At 42.3% G+C, this 21411-nt stretch overlaps 1 protein-coding gene and 1 pseudogene across 7 annotated transcripts in view; one reads left to right on the top strand and one right to left on the bottom strand.

Moving 5' to 3' along the window:
- Positions 1-792: 792 nt before the first annotated feature.
- LOC144281407 (adaptin ear-binding coat-associated protein 1 pseudogene) lies at positions 793-1840 on the bottom strand (annotated as a pseudogene).
- Positions 1841-9182: 7342 nt separating this feature from the next.
- The window catches only part of SLC4A5 (solute carrier family 4 member 5), a 108037-nt gene continuing 95808 nt past the window's right edge, over positions 9183-21411 (top strand). For 5 of the 7 annotated variants that reach the window (XR_013349090.1, XM_077842946.1, XM_077842941.1 and 2 more), the window contains exons 1-2: positions 9183-9325; positions 19517-19730. The gene's annotated coding sequence lies outside the window, so the exon portion shown is untranslated. Of the gene's footprint in view, positions 9326-18315; positions 18513-19516; positions 19731-21411 lie in introns of those variants that run through there. The other 2 variants (XM_077842942.1, XM_077842943.1) reach the window with 2 other exon arrangements.

Below are 21411 nucleotides of genomic sequence, written 5' to 3'. Positions count from 1 at the left end.
TGTCTAGAAACTTGAAAATACATGAAACACATATTTCAGGTATCACAGGGTCAAAAGTGACATTTAGATTTCACATATTAAACAGCTATCATATAGCTTACAATGGTACAAAGACACCTAATACAAGTACTACTACATCATTTAGAGTCCAAAGTCAGAAGGAACTGTGTGGTTAGCAAAATAACTTTTGTGTGGTCATTGATACCCAATAAGTAATTCAAGTATAGTAATATCAAAGCAGGCAATTAAAATCTCAACTATCACTCTACAATTGAAGATATGAAAATTTTGTTCTCCATCTTTCAATTACATGGACTTTATTGTAGAAAATATTCAGTTGTTATAGATGGCTGCCCCACAAGATAATGAAGCTTAAGAAATTACAAAAAGTGTCAAGATCCATAGTAGGCTTCATCAAATTCTTTTCCAGACTGTTTCAATTCTTCATTCAGAGTTATCACAAGTAACCTTCTCAAACTTCCCTGAGTCCTTTCAAATCGAGAAGATGAAACTTCAACTTGTACTTGGCCTTGTCTTTCAATTTTCATTGCTTTGTGCATTGTTTCAGTGATGAACTCTATGACAAGGTCTTCAAGAATATCCACTGGCTCTGTGTAAGTATTCTGATCATCCCCCAAACAAATACATTATATATATATATATTGCAATGGTCTAGAAAAGGTCTTTTCTGTACCTCATTCATTTTCTTCATCAAACATGAGGTTTTCTTCCTTAACTTCTCAAGGTCATTTTTATTCTTCAAATCCATTCTTGCTGTTCTGCCAAGGCTATTCAGTTCTGGGCTAAGTTGGATGGCTATGGTGCCAGGTTTGGAACAGAGCTGAATGCAGTGCCAAAGTCTCTCCAAGTCAGAGACTGGAGCTGGTGTCATGACAGGAGTAGGAGAAGCCCAGCCTAGAAGGATATCTGTGTCATTGCCTCCTTGGTTAGATTTGGAATGGGTGGTGGGTGCAACATGATTGCTCATGGCATCCTCTGAGGATGGGGGAGAGGATAGGGGCTTTTCCTCCAAATGGGGCTGGGAGTAAACTTGGGCCCGCAGTCTCCTGCAGTCCTGGGCTTAGAAAACCATCATCTCTTGGTTGCAATGTTCCTATTACTCAATATGATGATCTGTCCTTCCTTGAAGCCCAGATCCAACTTGGGATGAATGTCCAGTTGTTGAGATTCATTGGACATCTTAGATACTTGCTTTACCCACTTGAAGTGGTTTTGTAGAAGGATATTAAAGTCAAAGGCATCACCTACTCTATGAAGTAAATGCCAATGAAAGCACTATGTCCACTGTCATTCTGGAACCAGATTACACAGTAGAAGCTGGAATCTGTCACTATCTCCTCAGTAATGATAGGATATTGTTTCTACTGGTGCCCAAAGAGCTCCTGTGATGTTTTATACTCAAGTTGATAGACAACCTTCCCTTTCAAAATGATTGGAGGTGACCAGTAGAAGTAGGCTGGCCTGAATTCCAGCCTGTAGCTGCTATTGGAGGTACTGGGCAGAATCTGGTAAATGCTGACATCCAGCTTCATACAGAGGTCAAAGCTTGTATTTTGACTGTGCTGCTTTCTTGGCCCTGCTCTCCATGCCTACTAAGTCTCTTTTAATCTCTAGGTTCTTTCTTACTTTCTTTTTCCTTATAATTTATTTGTTTGAGGAACTATTTCTCAGAGCCTGGATTTAAAATATATCCTCATGGTGTTAATAGATTCCTCTGCCTTCCACATTTTCCATAAGTTTTTAGATTTACAGCTATGATTCTCAAACTGTAGTTCCCTAATCCCCATCATCAGAACCACCTGGAACCTTGTAAGATGTGTTAATTCCTACCCCACCAGAGGGACCTGGACATCCAGGTCACCATCTCGGTGAGGCTTAGCATCCCATTTTTGAAGTCATCCATTGAAGAATAAAGGTCAAAACAACTGGGGTAGGGAGGGGTAAAATACTGGGTGAGGTAGCGGTTGTCTCTTATTGGGATGGCACGCAAGTACTTCTAGGTTTTATTCAATAAAAAATTAAAAAATTTTTGCATTATGTTGGAACAAATGTAATGGTGGACTTATGGTTAAATAGTTAACTTAGCTGATTTCATGTACTTTGAAAACTATATGACTACTAAGGGTCCAAGTTTCCCTGCCTTTCTTGGAGAAGGGTAGGGATAAGTGTTCACTCTCCCTCAATGCTTAGGCTATCAAATATTGACACTTTCGAGGCAACGAAGTAGCTCAGAAATGGCAGACTCTCTCCTGGAGTTTTAGGTTGCTTATGTACTTGGCAGCCAAGGACACCTGGTTTAGAAAATCCTTGGTTGGGCCCTTCACCTGCAGCAATGGCTTGCCAAATTTCCATAAAGAGTTGAAAGCCAAGCCTGTTTTCCCTTCTGATCTTAGTGGAAGGGGTCAGCTTATGCCTGGCTATTCTAGAAGATAATCAGAACCTATGCAAACAATTGAGCAAGGACCAACAGGTGAACCTGAACTTTTGTGAACTCGTGGAGTAACCACAACTTGCCTACCAAATTGTGAAATCAAACTTTGTTTTCCCAAGTCTCGGGTGTCAGTGGAAAAATCTAAGATAAATTACGTGAGACCTATGTTGATACTCCTTTGTTAAAAAAAAAGAAAGGAAAGGATAAGCTGTATGCATTTTTTAACACTCATAGAATTGAATGCCAAGAAAGAATGGATTTTGCTGTATATAAACTTTTAAAAGTGGATTGAAAAAGAAAAAGAGCGCTTCGATGAACACAACGATAAAACAAGTAGTTGACCACAACTTGTTAGAGTTTTCCTACATATTTGCAATGATATAGGAAATTCATTTTTCAGTAGAAAAAAAGTCTATTTTGTAAAGTAGGTAGTTGGACTCCTGTTTTAAATGAAGATATGTTGTCTGAAAAAGAAATATCCCCACTGATGCTAGGTCAGTGGGGGTCAGAGTGAGGAAGGGTACGGAGACTGGAACTTACTTATCCATTATGCTTTTGATGGACATTTGGGTTGCTTCCAAGTTTGAGCACCTACAAACCATTCTATATAAATATGCTTGTTTACATGCCCTGGCCTGGTACACATGTAAATGCTGGGTTTCTTGGTCATTTGGTGTGTGTATTTTCATCCTTATTTGATATTGCTACATTGTTTTAGCAGAATGGTTGTACTGGTTTACACCCCCAGCATAAGGATGGGTCCCCTTGCCTGGATTCAAGTGCCTTCCCACAGAGAGTGGGGTGGGGGGGAAATAAGTCTTGGAAAGAATGAGGAAGTGGGGCAGAGGAAGACCTTGGGTGTGAGTCCAAGGAGATCAGACTTTATTTGACTGCCCTGGAAAGCTTCTAGTTATTTTGGGACAGAGGACAAAATGCAAAAACGAGGTTTTAGAAAAGTGAGCCTTTAAAGCTCTCAACCGGTTTGTGTTGTGGGGAGAGTGGGGATGGTCATAGGGTTGGTTTAGGCTGGCAGCAGGATTCAAGTTCACAAGAGAGAGATTTGTGGGGAGAATGTGCAAAGGAGGAGCTGAGCAAATGCTGTGTGGCAGAGACCCAGAGCATCCCAGCTCTGCCCATTCTTGTCCTTAAATAATCCTGTGAGACTATGGCACACTGCTTGTAGTGGGTGTGAAGTACTGTGGTCTGCCTGGAGAACACTGTAGCAGGCAGTATCCAGCAATGATGAAGACGCATATACCTTAAGATCCAAAAGTCTCCCAATATACCAAAACAAAACAAACAAGCAAGCAAAATCACCCCAAAAGAAGGGATTTCAAGAAGGAAATATTGTCAACCATGTCAAATATAACAAAGAGGTCCATCAAGAAAAGCCTGAAAAGCATTCACAGATTTTGGCTATTCAGAGTCTGATGATGAGCTTTGTCGGAAAAATGTTTGGAACACAGTGGGAGCAAAAATCAGAACACAGTGGTTTGAGGGGAGAGCGAGTAGTAGCAAAAGGTAACGAAGTGTGTAACATGCCGTCAAGATGGTTGAGTGAGCACAGACCCAGCACATGGAAACATTTAGGATATGATAAAAGCACATCCTAAATATGCTAAATTAAAATACCATTTCAAACGATTGGATAGAAGATACCTAATTTGACAAATGATGTAACATGGGAGAAAAATAATAAAGTTAAATCCTTATATCATATGCTAAATTCAAGTCAGATAATTTTTAGAACCAGATGAAAATATAGGTGTACATAAACTTGGGGATGATTAAAGTGTTTCTGAGATTGGCAACAAAGCTAGAAGCCTTAACAGAAAAATATGGATAAACTTGACTTCATTAAAACTGACACACATGTACTAAGCTTTTTAGTAAGGAAAAGAAAAGGCCATTAAAACTGAATAACAAATGACAAACATAGAAAAATAATTATGATATATGATAAATAATTCTTATAAATAAGAAGAGACACCAGTATCAACATAAATGTGAATAGCAATTCACAAATAATCCAACTGTTCAATACCAGCTGAAAAAATTCAATTTTTAAAAAAAGATTTTATTTATTTATTCATGAGAGACACAGAGAGAGGGAGAGGCAGAGACATAGGCAGAGGGAGAAGCAGGCTCCATGCAGGGAGCCTGACATGGGACTCCATCCCAAGACTCCAGGATCACGCCCTAGGCTGAAGCAGCGCTAAACCATTGAGCCACCCAGGGATCCCCAAAATTCAATCTTAATAGGAATCAAAAACTCTAGTTCAAGATGAAATGAACTCTTACATTTACTTCTCTTTCCTCCCTAAGTTCAACTGAAACTACATTTTTTTTTTTAAATGAAAGGAAAGGTAAGAAAAGGATAAAATTCCAAAGCAGTACTGGAAAACAAGTATGATAGTTCTCCCTTGCCTATAGGAGATATGTTCCTAGACCCCCAGGGGAGGCCTGACATATACTGTTTTTTCTTATACACACATACCTATGATAAAGTTTAATTTATGAATGAGGCACAGTAGGACATTAACAGCAATGGTAATAAAATGGAACAATTTTAACAATATACTGTAATAAAAGTTATGTGAATGTGCTCTCTCTCCCCAAAATAGCTTATTGTACAGTAGTCACCCTTCTTCTTGTGACGCTGTGAGATAATAAAACGTCCACATGATGGAATGAAGTGAGGAGAATGACGGAGGCCTGGACATAGCCTTAGGCTCCTGCTGATGGAGGAGCACCTGCTTCTGGACCATAGTGGGCCGCAGGTAACTGAAACCACAGACAGTGAAACTACAGGTACTTTCCTTTGGCCGGAAAATCCCCCAGCCTCACTCCACTCACATGGATCATATAGGACTGCCATGTTCCTGCAGAGCCGGTTTCCTAGCCATGGCTGATGGCTCAAACTTGGGCACAGTTAGCTGAAGGGATGCCTCTCACCACCACCCCTCCCCCCCACCAATTCTCACTTTGGGTTCTATTTTATGGAACAGATATATGATGGTCGATCAGAAAGCCAAATATAGGGGATCCCTGGGTGGCGCAGCGGTTTGGCGCCTGCCTTTGGCCCAGGGCGCGATCCTGGAGACCCGGGATCGAATCCCACGTTGGGCTCCCGGTGCATGGAGCCTGCTTCTCCCTCTGCCTGTGTCTCTGCCTCTCTCTGTGTGTGTGACTATCATAAATAAATAAAAAAAGAAAAGAAAAGAAAGCCAAATATAGCTTTATCATTGGTCAAGACTTAGAAACCTTGTAGGTCATTCTTAGATAGGCTCTCTTAAGGTCCTTTTCACCCTCCAAATTGGAGAGATTGGAAACCCCAAAACTTTATTTCTCAGTGTCCCTTGCTGCTAGAGTTCTGGATGTAAACTGACCTTGCATCTCATTTGCTGAGGAAACCTGCCTCCTAAACACAGAAAAGAAGGATCACCTGAAAGTTAGGTAGAGCGGGAAAGCCCTGTGGTCCTGAGACACCAGGCATGGTGGCCTCAGTGGCCGTGGAGGTTCTTCAGGACGTGTGGCCCAGCCTCTGCCCCGCCCATCCCTTCACTCACACGCAGCAAATGAATGGTTGTTCTTCTACAGCAAGGCGGAAAGGCTCTCAAAGTAAATAAGAATTCTTGGAATTATGTTTTTGTTTTAAGCCACACACATACACACACACATGCAAGTAGATAAGAATGTGCATTGGTTGACAGCAAAGGTATCATTAGAGCTGGACAGAGAAGTAGGCGAGCGCTCCAGTGAATCCTCAGTGGACAATGGACACAAGCAGGAAAGCACTTTGCTGCCAGGGCAGTCCTCCTCCCTATTTCCTGTATCAGGAAGGATCCTCAGGCTGCAGACCTGTTCCCTTTGTGCATCCCGGAGGGAAAACCTTCTGTCCCCTCACTAACCCACGGTGAACCTCACCCTCTAATTCCTGCATGAAGTGAAAAAAACAAAAATCAAAAAATAAAATATCTGAACCAAATAGCCACATGATTTAAACAGAACCTGGGTGGGTATAAATCAAAGGGTCTCACTGGACTACTTGGCAGTAACGGCCCAACAAGTCTTACCACCTGTGCTACGATCTACTCTGAAGCCAATTATTCCATTCTTGTACAAAGTTCCATTCCACATTCGTTTGAGCTCAGGCGCATTTGCTGAGATTTGTCTCTCTCCCTAAAATGGCCCCATCCTTTTCCTCCCCAAGCTTGCCCTGTACCAGGGAAACTGCCTGCCCTGTTCCTGGGGTACACTGCATTCTTTGACCACTTAGGTCTTTGTTTTTATGGCTGCTTCCCTTTGCCTCAAATGCACCCTTGTTAGTTTTGCTATTCCGAATCCCACCCCATATCCTTTCCCTTCATGTCTTACTGAAGGCCATTTTCTCCATGAAGTCTTTCTTTCTTTCTTTTTCTTTCTTTCTTTCTTTCTTTCTTTCTTTCTTTCTTTCTTTCTTTCGAGTGCATGCATGCCTGTGAATGTGCATGCAAGGGCAGGGGCAGAGGGAGAGGGAAAGGGAGAGAGAATCTTAAGCAGGCTCCATACCCAGCACAGAGCCTGACATGGAATTCCATGCCAGGCCCCATGTGGGGACCTCTGCAGGCTGGGACTCATGCCCCTGAGATCATGACTGGAGCAGAAATCAAGAGGTGCATACTCAACTATGCCACCCAGGCCCTCCATGAATTGTTTCTTTAACACATAGGGTCTAAACTACAGCCTGGGACTTTAAAGGTAAGCAATGACTATTTGTGAATTGAATCAGTCCTCCCAACACATATGGTTTTTCTTTTACTGTGCCTCTCCCTCCCTTTGTGCTTTTTTATGGGGCTTTGCACTCTTCTGCTTATGTATTTGTCGAATCCTCAACTGGCTGGAAACTCCCTGAGGCTAGAGACTATGTCTTCTGGGTCCAGGCTATCCTGATCTGTTCCAGACTGAGGCATTTCCTAGGTTGCAGTTCTTTCAGAGCTTAAACCAGGAAAGTGTCAGGCAGACCAAAGTGAGTCAGTCATCCTAGTCTTGCTAGTCTTTGATTCCATGGATTGTGGGAAGAAAATAGGATGTAAGGTTAAAATTATGGCTCAGCCATGGCCTCCAAAACACACCTTCCCATATGTCTGCTGCATGCATGGGTTTTCCACTGGGGGAAACCCAGTGAGCTAGGAATAGAGTGAGGACTTTTTTTTTTTTTTTTTTTTATTCATGAGAGAGAGAGAGAGAGAGAGAGAGAGGCAGAGACCTAGGCAAAGGGAGAAGCAGGGTCCATGCAAGGAGCCCAATGTGGGACTTGATCCTGGGACACTAGGATCATGCCCTGAGCTGAAGGCAGACACTAAATCCCTGAGCTACCCAGGTGTCCCTAGAGTGAAGACTTTATACCAGAAGATAAATTTCCTATCTGAGAGAGAAGGTAAATCCTGAAATATGGGTCTAAAAACACTCAACAGATCTATAATAGGGCCTGTGTAAGCAAAGGGCTGGAGTTCATTTTTCTCTATTTTCTCTTATTTAAATTCAATTTGCCAACATACAGTATAACACGCAGTGCTCATCTCATCATGTGTCCTCATTAGTCCCCATCACCCAGTTACCCCACCTCTCCCACCTCCCTTTCTGCAAACCTTTGTTTCTCAGAGATGGGAGTCTCTCATGGTTTGTCTTCCTCTCTAATTGGAGTTCATTTTTTGATGGAGCTTCCAACCTCTGCTCTTCCTTCTACCTCTATGAGTCCACGGTATGTATTACTCTCTGAGCCTCAATTTCCATATCTGCAAGGTTTCATCTGGGGATGAAAATCCTCTCCTGCCAGTTCTGTTGAGAGTTAAATCAGAGAAGGTGTGTGTGTCACTGAGCCCAATACTTGGTGTCCAGAGATGCCTAGGTTATCAGAGATTTCAGCATGCTCTTCTTCCTTGCCCCTCCTACTCTGTGTGCCCACAACCAAACACTATGTGCCCACCCCCAACACTATGCTCACAGACCAACCCTGTGTGTCCATATCCCCAACCCTGTGTGCCCACATCCCCAACACTCTGTGCTTGCCCCCCAAGACTATATGCCTTACCCTCCACACTCTGTGCCCACACATCCAAGACTATGTGCCCACATCCTCCATACTCTGAGCCCACACCCTCACACTGAGTCCACACCCCCCACACTGTGTCCCTCCCCCACTAGCACTTCTTTTCGCCTCATTTCCTATTCACTGTCTGCCTTCTCCCTGCCCTCTTCTCACTGACCACTCTTTCTTTATATCTTTCCTACTTACAAAGCAGTTAAAACGAGGACAAAAATCAGCACAAAACTTAGAAAAATCACAAAGTATGCAACATTTTGCTTGCAGGGTTTGATTTGTTCAAACACCTTCATTTCTCTTGTCCATATCCTTCTCTGAAGAGTTAGGAGCTGAGGTTTGCTGAGCTAGAGGGGCTCTGAGATATGGAATGTGCTCCTTAATCTCAGGCCTCTGAAGAGAAGAGGCAAAAGGCCTGACATCTTTCCTGAGGATTGTGTCTTAAAGGAGTTAATTGTCTTTGGGGAATGCCTCTGCTGGCTCCATTGTGCTTGGACGAGCTAAAGCTGCAAGTAATAAACCTCCCTAGGACATACTGATTAGATAAACCAATAGGAATTGCGGAAGACACAGACATTAGATTAAAAAAATTTAAAATGAATGTTACTTTTACAGTGTCTGTGAATAGACAAAGACTTTTTGGTTCTGAAATAGTTGGTAGGTGAGGTAACAGAGGAGGGGCTATGTTAATAGCAGAGGTAGGAAAAAAGGAGAGGTGGGTGGATTCCAACTTCAGGGCCCACCTTAAAGGATTAGATTCAAGGGCCCGGAGCAACCAGCCACTGTGCAGGGTGAGTAGAGTGGATTTTAAATATACGGAGTTAATAGCTTGGTTGTGGGTTCTGGTTTGGGGATGTAAAAGAATGAACCCAATAGGTAGGAACCTTCAGCCCACAGAGGCTCAGGTGAGAATTTTGTTGCTTTTTACTAAAGTTCGGTGCAAGATTTAGAGAGCAAAGATAAAGGGCAGTCTGTTGTTTAAATTAATTTTTAACTATTTCAACATAGTGAAGGACAAGTAAGATTGACCAAGTTGTCCTATTGCTATTTGGTGTTCCCCTACTTGCATTCTATGATCATGTGCCTCTGTGCAATGTCTGCTGTGCACCGAGGGGCTGAGATTTAGATCTAGTTATATTCTCTGCACAGAGGTCTAACTGCCTTTCTTAAATCCATGTTCTTCAGCCATGAAAGTCATGGTGGTTGGTTCTTTGCTTACTTCGAGCTTCTTCCAAGGGTTATTTCCAGCATCTTCTTGGAGGCTTCTAAGAGTCCAGGAAACATGAGACTTATATAAAAATCCTCACTTCAATTAAGCTTTCCCACAGGAAGGAGGTGGCCTTTCCCACTTACTTCTTGGGCTCTAGGGAATGGGAGGGAGGTGATACCTGAGAAGCCAGGGAGCTAGTCCTCATCTCTCTTCCTAGATATGACAGACTGTGTAGTTCTTACAAATTAGGACTCCTGGGGATGAGTTGTCTATCCAAGAAAGGGTCACTCAGCCCTTGATGAAATTCTAACTTAGAAATCCAGAACCCGGGCAGCCCTGGTGGCACAGCGGTTTAGTGCCACCTGCAGCCCAGGGTGTGATCCTGGAGACCCAGGATCGAGTCCCACCACGGGCTCCCTGAATGGAGCCTGCTTCTCCCTCTGCCTGTGTCTCTGCTTCTCTGTTTCTCTCATGAATAAATAAATAAAATCTTAAAAAAAAAATCCAGAGCCCTTTAGCTCTGTGGGCTTCTCTGAGAAAGATTTGTTATTGTTGTTTGCTTGTTTTTATTTTTATTTATTTATTGTTTTTACTTTCCTGCGATTTGGGCCTGAGCTGAGGAATGTTCTCAGTAGTATCTTAAAAGCCCACCAAATATGTCCTTTCTCCCCCTCAACCCCCTAGCTCATTTTGGGCTGCCCAGTCTGAGGAGAGCCATCTTTCTCCATCTGTTGAAGAAGCTCAGTAAGTGGCTTGTTGCATGACTGAATGCCTGCACACCCTCCCCTGAGTTAATCTAATCTTCTCAGAGAGGCAATAATCAAGCACTGAGACGAATTAATGGAGATGCTCAAATATCTTCTCTTTCACCTCCCTGTTCTGTGACCACTGATGGAGGCCAATGTCAATAAAGGAGATACTTCAGCACAAGTGATGTAGTCACATGAAATAGATGGCAGAGTGTGTTCACCAATGTTAACATTCCCAAAACAGAATCAACTGGTCTTGGGTTTTCATAACCTTCATCTGTAGAAAACTTTGCTTCTTGAGCTACTTGAGATATACTTCTCTATCTAAGGAATTGGCCTCTGTGTGTCTTCACCTAATTTATTATCTCAGAATTACATAATTTGGATCATTTTATATAATCTTAAAGACAGGGGCCCTTTAAGATTCCTTACTCAAAAATGGATTCAGCTTTGTTTGAAGCCTAATGGGGCACTGCAGTGTCCACTTGTGGTATCACAGGGCATGAGCTGGGTCTGATCACAGCTCTAACAGAGAAACAGAACATGGTAATCCATACCTACTTCGCCTCTGTGCCTTTTACCCTAAATCTGGGCAAACTGCAATCTCATTTTATATCAGAATTCCTTGAACACAGGTTCTGTCTTTTTTTTTTTTTTTAAGATTTATTTATTTATTTATTTATTTGAGAGAGAGAAAGAGAGAATGAGCAGGGGGAGGGGCAGAAGGAAAGGAGATTCCCTGCTGAGTTTCCAAAGTACTGCCTGCCTGGCTTCTTCTAGCTGCCTAGCCAGTTTTTACCATATGTACATGTGTACACTAGTCATGTTGTCAGAGACTCTGTCCTCATGCACCGATTCATACACCCTGTGGCTTACTGTGTACATGCAAGGCACTTTTCTGGGCTGCAATATGTGGGTAATTTATACATGGGCCCTGCCCTCAGAGAGCTTACAAATCTAGTGGGAGGTGCAAGATATATGAATGTTAAGTAACAGTTGATAGTATTGTGTAACTGTTCCATTAAGCAAGCATGACTCAAGGGGTAAAATCAGAAAGCAACTGGATTTTTACCTATGATTGCTCTTTTAAATTTATTCTGTGGGGTTGGATCTTGTTCTGTCCCCGAATGAAATTTAGACAAGTCACATGGTTGTTGTGGTCACCTTTGGTCTCAGTCAGAGACCAAATAAATTTCAGAAATTATGAATGAAATTTCAAAATTGAATGAAACAAATTTCATTTGTTCCCAATGAAAATCCAAACTTCAATCTCAATTTAAAATTGAGGCCTCTTCCCATCCCAACCTTGTGTTACTGAAGAAGAGAGGCCTATGGTAGTTGGTGGTCTGGATGGAAAGTCCTAGTTTCTACTTTTCCTCATTTATTTAGCTAGCAGGGGTCTATGGACGCTTCTGGATTGTTGCCTGGGGAGGGAAAAGAGGTGAGAGGAGTGGGAGAGTTCTCTCTACACATGTCTGATCTCCAGCCTCAATGGAGTCCTCAGTGGGGACATGGGAATTCTTTTACACATCCCTGGTCTGACCCCTAAAAGGTCAACCTTTCTGCTACCCTCAAAATCCACCCAAAGGCACACACTCCCACTCCTCACTTCCTCACAGAGGAAGTATATACAGTCAAGTGGGAATTTCCTCTGCTTCTGTCCTCCTGTCATCTCTTCTTCCTTTTTCTTCCATCTTGGATGAAGTTGCCATTTTCCCCTGGTCCTGCTTCAGCCTTTCACCTTTGCTATGTATCAGGAATCCCCCAGAAGCCAGTCAGCACAGTAGGTTCACGTGGCATGGAGAATGCCAGGGTTTGGTGACCAAGGGTCCTTTTTTTAGGGCTTATTCTTTGTTGTAGCTCATACCTTATGGCTCCCTGTAATCAATCTCTACGTCTAGCATAACTCTAGTCAAAGTAAAAAAAGATTATTTTTAAAAAGTATTTAAAGTGATGTATTACCTTATTTAAAATTAAATTAAAATTATTTAATTTTTGTAGTAAAATATATATAACAAAATTGACCATTTTAACTACTTAATAGCATTAAGTACATTCACATTAACTGTACAATTCTCTCCACCATCCATTTCCAGAACTTTGTCTTCTTCCCCAACTGAAACTCTATATGCATGAAACAGTGACTCCTCACTCCCCCTTCCTGCTGCCCCAGATCTATTGTTCTGTTTTCTGTCTCTATGAATTTGGCTATTCTAGATACCCATAAAAGTGGAATCCTACAGTATTTGTCTTTCTGTGTCTGGCTTATTTAACTTAACATGATGTCTTCATGGTTCAGTGTGTATTAGAATTTCCTTTTAATTTAAAAAATTTTTAAGAAACTTTATTTTTAAGTAATCTCTACACCCAATGCAGGACTTGAACTTAAAACCCCAAGCTTAAGAGTTGCATGCTTTACCGACTGAGCCAGCCAGGTGCCCCTCCTTCTTTTTGTCTTTTTTAAAATTATTATTATTTTTTTAATAAGATGATTTATTTATTTTTTAAACTTTTTAAAAAAGATTTTATTTATTTATTCTTGATAGAGAGAGAGAGAGAGAAGCAGAGACACAGGCAGAGGGACAAGCAGGCTCCATGCAGGGAGTCGTGGGACTTGATCCCAGGACTCCAGGATCACGCCCTGGGCCGAAGGCAGGTGCTGAACCGCTGAGCCACCTAGGGATTCCCCCCTCCTTCTTTTTAAAGGCTAATATTGAATTGCACGGATATCACATTTTCTTTATCCATTCATCTATAGATGAACATTTGGGTTGTTTTCCACCTTTTGCCTGTTGTGAGTAATGAACATTGGTGTACAATACAAGTACCTGTTTGAGCCACTGCCTTTTAACTCTTTAGGGCATATATCTAGAAATCGAATTTATTTGTTTTTGAATAGAAAATACATCCCTATGTGGACAATATAAAAGGGACAAAGGGTTCTACTAGCAGCCCCTGAGCACCTGCCCCCCAGTTCTGCTCCCAGGAATCTTCACTGAAACCAGATTCTTGTGACTTCTTCCTTGAAGAGATTATGCCCCCATAGGCATGCCTGCCGCCCCTCCCCAAATGGTGGCACGCCATAAGCACTTTTCTACACTTTGCTTTTCCCCCCCTATTTAACAATACTTCTTAAGATTATTCCATAGCACTGTTTAGAGTATTCACTCTATTTAAAAGCTTCATAGTTTTCCAATATATAGATAAAACTTTTTTTAATCAGTCCCCTATTGATGGACATTCAGGTTGTTTCCAGTGCTTTGCTGCCACAAACAATGCTGTAGTAATAACAGAATTTAGTGAGTACTTCCTATGTGTCATCCTTAAATCCTTTAAAATCTTTTCCATGTATTATATCACTTAATTCCTATGATAATCCCCTGATATAAATGCAGGGAGGTGGGTAACTGCCCCAAACCACACATATGTCCTTACACAGGTGGGAGTATTCTGTAAGATAAATTTCTAGACAAAGAATGCTACTACCCAAAAGTATATGCATTTGTAAAGTTTATTTTTTTTTATTTTTTTTTTCATTTTTAAAGTTTTATAAATATTGCCAAAGTGGCCCCAAAGGGTCTGTGCTCAACTGCAGGGCCACTGGCCATTGTGTGAAGCGGGCCCATTTCCTTCCACTGTCATGGTTATGAAACCTTTTGATATTTGCTGATTTGAAAGTTAAAAAGTGGTATTTCACTGTGGCTCTAATTTTCTTCTTCTTCTTCTTCTTCTTCTTCTTCTTCTTCTTCTTCTTCTTCTTCTTCTTCTTCTTTTCTTCTTCTTTCTATTTATGCATTTGAGAGAGTGCACGAACAGAGAGGGAGGGCCAGAGAGAGAAGCAGACTCTCCACTGAGCAGGAAGCCTGACTCAGGGCTCAATCCCAGGACCCTGAGATCGTGACCTGAGCTGAAGGCAGACGCTTAACCAATTGAGCCACCTAGACAACTCCCACCACCTTTTTATTTTTTTATTTTTTTATTTTTTTTTCTTTTTTTTTTAATTTATTTTTTATTGGTGTTTAATTTACTAACATACAGAATAACCCCCAGTGCCCGTCACCCATTCACTCCCACCCCCCTCCACCACCTTTTTAAATGAGGTTGATCATCTTTTCAAATGTTTAAAGGCCATTTGGTTTACTGATGGCATTTTAAAAACTTGACAAAATGATTCCACAGTTTGTGTAGAGAATCTATGAGCAAGGTAGCCTGGGTTCTTTAAAATTTCCATTTTGCTTCTATATGTTTCTGAATAGGTAATATAGTCACAAGATTCAAGATACAATAGGAGTAAAAGGGTATAGAGTAGACATCTCCTCTTTCCAAGTCTGTCACTAGCTGTCTAGTCCCTAACCCCAAATGCAATCTCAGTTCCATTTCTTGCCTGCTTATATGGGCATAGCTTGGGCCACGCTGTCACTCTGAGCTGTTTCATGTGTGTGAAAGATTAAGTTCAGACATACCACTCTAACCCCAGCAGTGTCCTCTTAACTCCAGCACCTGACCTTCAACCTTACCAACCCTTTCTTTCCCATCCAGGTGAGATTCTCAGCTCTCTGGGGGCTTCACTTTATTGCCCCAATGGCCTCCAGCTGCCCCTGTCTGGAAATCCTTACTTTCTGTTTCATAGAGCTTAGCTAAGAGTTGCTCACCCACAGGATTGCTTGAATTTTAAAATCTTAACAGAGTAACCATATAACTTATTGTCCAGACTGAAAGCCTTTTGAGAATGAAAGGGGGTACTACCAACAATGAAGCCGGGACAAATGGGCACATGGTGGCTGTCCAAGGCAAACTGGGATGCAAGTTCAACCGCAGTCTTAAGGACAATCACATTTAGTGTGCTGCGTCCAACAAATGAATATATTGTTGCCTTTGTCCACTGCCCAAGCTGCTCCTCTAAATGGAAAAATTTTTGGGATCCCTGGGTGGCGCAGCGGTTTGGCGCCTGCCTTTGGCCCGGGGCGCGATCCTGGAGACCCCGGATCGAATCCCACGTCGGGCTCCCGGTGCATGGAGCCTGCTTCTCCCTCTGCCTGTGTCTCTGCCTCTCTCTCTCTCTCTGTGTGACTATCATAAATAAATAAAAAAAAAATTAAAAAAAAATTAAAAAAATAAATGGAAAAATTTTTAATAGTGCATTTCTCCAATGCTATTGTCTTTAAAAATCTATCATTTGGAATACCAGTTTCAGCCTCTAAACTGACATGTATAAGAAACATTAGTTTATTTTCTAACACTTTCCATCTGTATTCTGAGCCCCCATTTAAAAAAGATGGTGACACTTAAATCCATTTCGGGGTCAGAGTGAGTGAGATGCTGGACTCTTAGGGACCTATAAAGGCCTCCTACATTTGACATCATCTGTTCTTGTCCCATCTAGTCCTTGTTTGTTGGTACCTGCAGGTCCCTGTGGAGCACCAAGTCTCTTTCCATATCTTTGTGCCACCTTGGATGAGGGGGAGGGGACAGCCTTGATCATCATGACCATCTTCTCCCATACTTTAGTCTAGTTTGGTTAGGAGTCTTTCCTATTACCCTAAGGGAAGAGGCTCCTTTTATCTCTTTTTTTCTGCTTTCACATACCCTCCTGAGGCAAAGCATGGAATGATCTGGCTGTTTGGATGGTTGAAAGGAAGGGAAGTTAAGAAACCAGCAGGCTGGCCATTCATTCATTCATTCCTTCATTCATTCATTCATCAATAGGAGGCACTGGCTAATTATTCACAACATTATTTTGCAAGACTTATATAAATGCCTTATATAAGGCGTGCTTCCTGTTTTAACTATTATGATATTATAATTTTCTGTATCTTTTAGGAAAGCCTCCCTAAGCCCATCCCTCAGGCCAGATCAGTTATTTACCAGCTATGTGAACACGGGCAATTTCCTTTATCCTCTCAGAGCTTTAATTTCCTATCTGTAAATGTGGATAACAGTAGTTCATATTAATTAAGTGCTTAGCACTTGCCAGGCACTATTCCAAATTATCTCATTTAATCCTAAACAGAAACACATTATTCCTGTTTTATAGATGAGGAAACCAAGTCTCAGGGGTCATAAGTAAGTGCCCAATGTCATGTGATCTCCTGCTCTTAACTACTGCCCAGCTCTTTCCTTCATAAATGATAATGATCACATAGGGTTGCTGTAGGATTAACTGAGGTAATTTTGTAAAGCTCTCAGTCCAGATCCTGGCACATAGTAAGAGCTCCATAAATTCTAAGCTAATATTTTAACCATTATTTTTGTCATTTTTATCCAAAATGTCATTGGAATGGTATTTAAAATTTATATAAATTTATGGATATTTAATATATTTGCCCTATTCAATTTTCCCATTCAGGAATATGTTACCTTATTTTATATTTCTTACATTCTCATATAAAATATGCATTTCTAGGCAAGTTTATTTCCAGATGTTTTAGGAGTTTTGTCACTATTGAAAATGAAATCTTTTCCCCCATTATATCTTTTCCTCAGTGTGTGTGTCCCCAGATTCTTGTTAATGAATCACCACCACCCTCAGAGAAGTGGCTTTTTCTCTCATTTTAGGCTGACAATATGAAGATCACTTGACCCACATGGTTACACAGTTCAAGAGGGAGTGAGGCACAGGGTGAGGGATGGCTTTACAGGGTGGCTCATGTTGGCTGACAGATCACTGTCTCTGGGCTCAAGAAGTACAGCCTAGGGGAAAGAAGAAGTGGGTTTGTTCTCAGTCCCTCCTGGAGCCTGTCTGAAGAATGAATGCCCAGGTACCTGCAGGTCCTCCGTGGCTTCTGTGATCCCTAACTGAATTTGTCAAGTGATGGCTCCAGTGGCAGTCTTGTCAAGGGCCAAGCTTGCCACCTGGGGAGTGTGGCTTGCTTAAGAAAAGGGATGGCTCATTTTTCTTTGGGAAATGCCTCATCTGTGGAGTTCCTAACAGTTCTTTTGCCAGCCTCTACTCAGGGCCTTCAGAGGGCAGCAGAGAGCAGATGCAAAGGAGAGAAAAGGGTCCCACCCAGGTCTGGGCCTGCAGAAGGATTTTGGTTCCCAGAGAAGTAACAATAACTGCTCCTTTCCAGCAAACCGCCAGGAATACCACTCCCCACCTCCTCAGTATAGACATGGTGTGAACTTCCTGGCAGTATAATAATTATAATATTACTAGTTGATACTAATCATTTTCTGCATGCCAGACATTGACCTAAGATTTTATATACATTGATTCAATCAGTTCTCATAGCAACCATGGAGATAGGTATGATTAATATTTCCATTTTTCAGTTGAGGCAATTGAAGAAGAAAATAGATAGGTGATTTGCTCAGCATCCCATAGTTTGTGGAGCTAGGATTCGAACCAACCATCTTATAGGTGTCAGGGATACCTCAGTGAACAAGACAAAGTCCCTGCCATATTAAAGAGAGAGAAAATAATGAACAAAGAAATAAACACATATAGGCCAATAAGGCAGAGTTAAAGACTAGAAAGGGGCATTTTAGATAGACTGGTCAGGGACGACCTTCTTGGATAGATGACATTTGACCAGAAAGCTGAGCACATGAGAGAGCTGAAAGTGGGGAAAGCAGTAAGTGCAAAGGTCCTGAGGTGGGACTGAGCTTGGGATGTTAGAGGAACAGCAGGATGTGGAGTGTGGTTGGTACAGAGTGAGCCAAGGTCTGTGCTATTGCTGGCCACAGGCCACAGCAGTGATTGGGGGTAAATGGAGATGGAAGAAGGAGAGAACCCATCCATTGCATAACCTGAGCCTGGCCTCTTCAGGTTTCTCAGCTTCCCTTTAAGATATCTCTCAGATTTTCTTGTCTTTCTCTACAGTCTTGACATGCCACAGTATGTTCCCTCTTCAACCCTGGATACAGTTCAAAAGCAGCTAAAGCGGACAAGAATCTGGGGCAGCCAGGCTTGTACCACCTCCCAAAGCTTGGCATAAATAATCTGAGAGCCCCAAATTGCACATACTGGCATGAGGCTTGCCCAACTTGTGGAAAACCTCTTGTGGGCAAAAGCTCTAGGTAAGCCTGCTTGGGCCCCAGATGAATCCCTGTTCCCACCAACACAGGGATAGAAAGCTCATTTTGTCTTCATGAGACTTCACCCCCTATGCCAGGACCCAATGTCAAACCCGCTTAAGCCCTACCATATGTTAAACCTAGATGGGGTTCAGATAGCATCTAGCCAGAAGATGGAAGGGAATCTGTCCCTGTGAAATAACCACCCCTGTCTGCCAGGTCTCCAAAGGAAATGGAAGCCCAGAGGTCAAAACTGCAAATACTAAGAATCTTTGCCCTTCCTCCCTCCTTGTAGCATCCTGGTGATTGAAGTGGGCCCATGTGGAGTACTCTGTCTCTTAGTCACACACACACACACACGCACACACACACACACTTCTACCACTCTGTCTTGGCTCTCCTCTCTCCCTCTGAACATAGACTTTCTCCAGAGATGAGAGAGAGCTCAGTACAGGAAAAGAAAGATAGCAGTGGGGCTGATTTAGACCAAAAGATTGGCAGGGCAGGAACAAGAGGTTGTGGGTATCAATGAGGGACGAGTGAAGTGATTCATCATGGGGTCCAGACCAGAATAGGGGTAAATGAAGCCATGTAGGGCTGGTGGAGGGGGAGAAGAGGAAGATGTCTTCATTGAGTTGAAAAGCAGGAAAGAAGAGAGAAAGAGATTAGGAAGTTGTCCACTAAGAGTCTCAACATTCTGCCCAGCTTCACAAATATTAGTTCTGCTCCAGAGACTTGTAGAATCACAGGATGTTAGAGCTTGAAGGAAATTTAGAGATCATTTAGTCAAATCAACTCTATGACAGCTCTTTCATTAATTCTTCAGCATGGGGATTTGAAGATGAAACTTGTTTACAATTTTTCCCTCTCTGCTTGGAATCAAATGAGAAATAGGATACAGAAGTCACATAGGTAGAAGTCAAAATAACTTTGTAATATGTAAAGCTGATTGGAGAATTTGGATTAGAATGTACAACCACAATGAAGCTTCCTAATTTTTCCCCCAGAATTAACCTCGTTTACCCAATACTCGAAGACTCTCTACCTTCAGGGTAAAAACCTGCCCTGGAAGTTTACTGTGAAGAGAGGAGGAGAGGAGCACAGCTTGGACTTTCTCTGAAGCAGGCAGTTCTCAGAAGGATCTGAGTCATGGCACATGCCCATTTTATTCTCCCCAATTTGCCAATTCCCTGAGTCATTCATCCTCAGGGAGGTAGAGAGGTAAGTGAAGAGTACTCTTTTTGGGACTTCAAAAGGACAGAAGCTACTGGGCATCCCGGGTGGCTCAGTGGTTTAGCGCCTGCCTTTAACCCAGGGCGTGATCCTGGAGACCTGGGATAGAGTCCCACATCAGGCTCCCTGCATGGAGCCTGCTTCTCCCTCTGCCTGTGTTTCTGCCTGTCTCTCTCTCTCTCTCTCTCTCTCTCTCTCTCTGTGTCTCTCATCAATAAATAAATAAAATCTTTTAAAAAAAAACATTAAAAAACACAAAAGGACAGAAGCTACTACTTTATAGGGAAGGGTAAAGGGCTTAGAAGAAGGATGAATTTCGCCTAACAGTATACCATTTAGTGCAAATTCTATTTCAGGAAACCTGGAGTCCAGAGAGGTAAAGTGATTATCTTAAGACTATACAGCTCTGAGGACATAATGAGATCTTACAGGCTTCTAATGCCACGACTTTACCATTTCACACTTGAAATCATAGCAGGTCAGCTTCATCCAGGATCACCAGCATAATAATCAGTAACAAGAATCTCCTACTCTGTCATTCAGGGCATCTTCTTGCCCCTTCCTCCACTACCTCCATCAACCCCTCATCACCTCCAGCTATGCCTCATCGCCTCCATCTTTACCTCCAACATCTCCATTTGTGATGTCCATTTATGCCCAACTACCATATTGCCACTGCTACCATTCCACCTACCACTGCTCCCTCTACCATTTCCACCACCATTATCACTATCGCTCTTTTGGTTAGCAGGCAACCAGCACAGACCATTTTGGTGGAGAAGCAGATGTGAACTAGAAGCCTATCATGTGGCTCTGGCCTTAAGAAGTCTCAGCATCTTTGATGTCCCCTAATCCCTCCAAAAAGATCATCTCAGAGTGTCTTAAGAAGATTATGATAGATACATAAACATAAGTACAAGTGTTTATATAAACTCCTTTTTAAAAAAGATTCATTTATTTACTTGAGAGAGAGAGTATGCAAGAGTAAGGGGGCAGGGGAAGGGTAGAGAGGGAGGGAGAGGGACAAGCAGATTCCGCGCTGATCCAGGAGTCCCATGTGGGACTCAATCCCAGGACCCTGAGATCACACCCTGAGCTGAAATCAAGAGTCAGATACTCAACTGACTAAGCCACCCAGGAGCCCCTATATAAACTCTTTGACCACAAGTACAGCCAGCCAGCAAGCCAGGGTCTTCCAATATACAATACCAAACCCAGGCCTCTGCAGGCCCCTGGAAGTGCTGAGACCCATCTGTAAAATGGGTGAGCCTGGGGTGGGGGGTAGTGCTGGATCATCTGTAAGGTCTCTTCCAGCTCTAATATCCCTCTAAGACAGAATCCAAAAAGGATGTAGGATAGAAATCATGTAGGGAGATAAACAAGCATTTAAAAACCAAGGCTGGGGACTTCTGGGTGGCTCAGCAGTTTAGTGCCGCCTTCAGCCCAGGGTGTGATCCTGGAGTCCCGGGGTCGAGTCCCACACTGGGCTCCCTGCATGGAGCCTGCTTCTCCCTCTGCCTGTGTCTCTGCCTCTCTCTCTCTCTCTCTCTCTCTCTGTCTTTGTCAACTTATGAATAAATAAATAAAATCTTAAAAATAAATAAAAAATAAAAACCAAGGCTAAAACACAACACTGCCATAGTAAGATCACTAAGCTAATATCCAAAAA

This window comes from Canis aureus, chromosome 12 (assembly GCF_053574225.1).
Source record: "Canis aureus isolate CA01 chromosome 12, VMU_Caureus_v.1.0, whole genome shotgun sequence".
Taxonomy (NCBI): Eukaryota; Metazoa; Chordata; class Mammalia; order Carnivora; family Canidae; genus Canis; species Canis aureus.
This window is presented reverse-complemented; position numbering and strand designations above follow the sequence as displayed.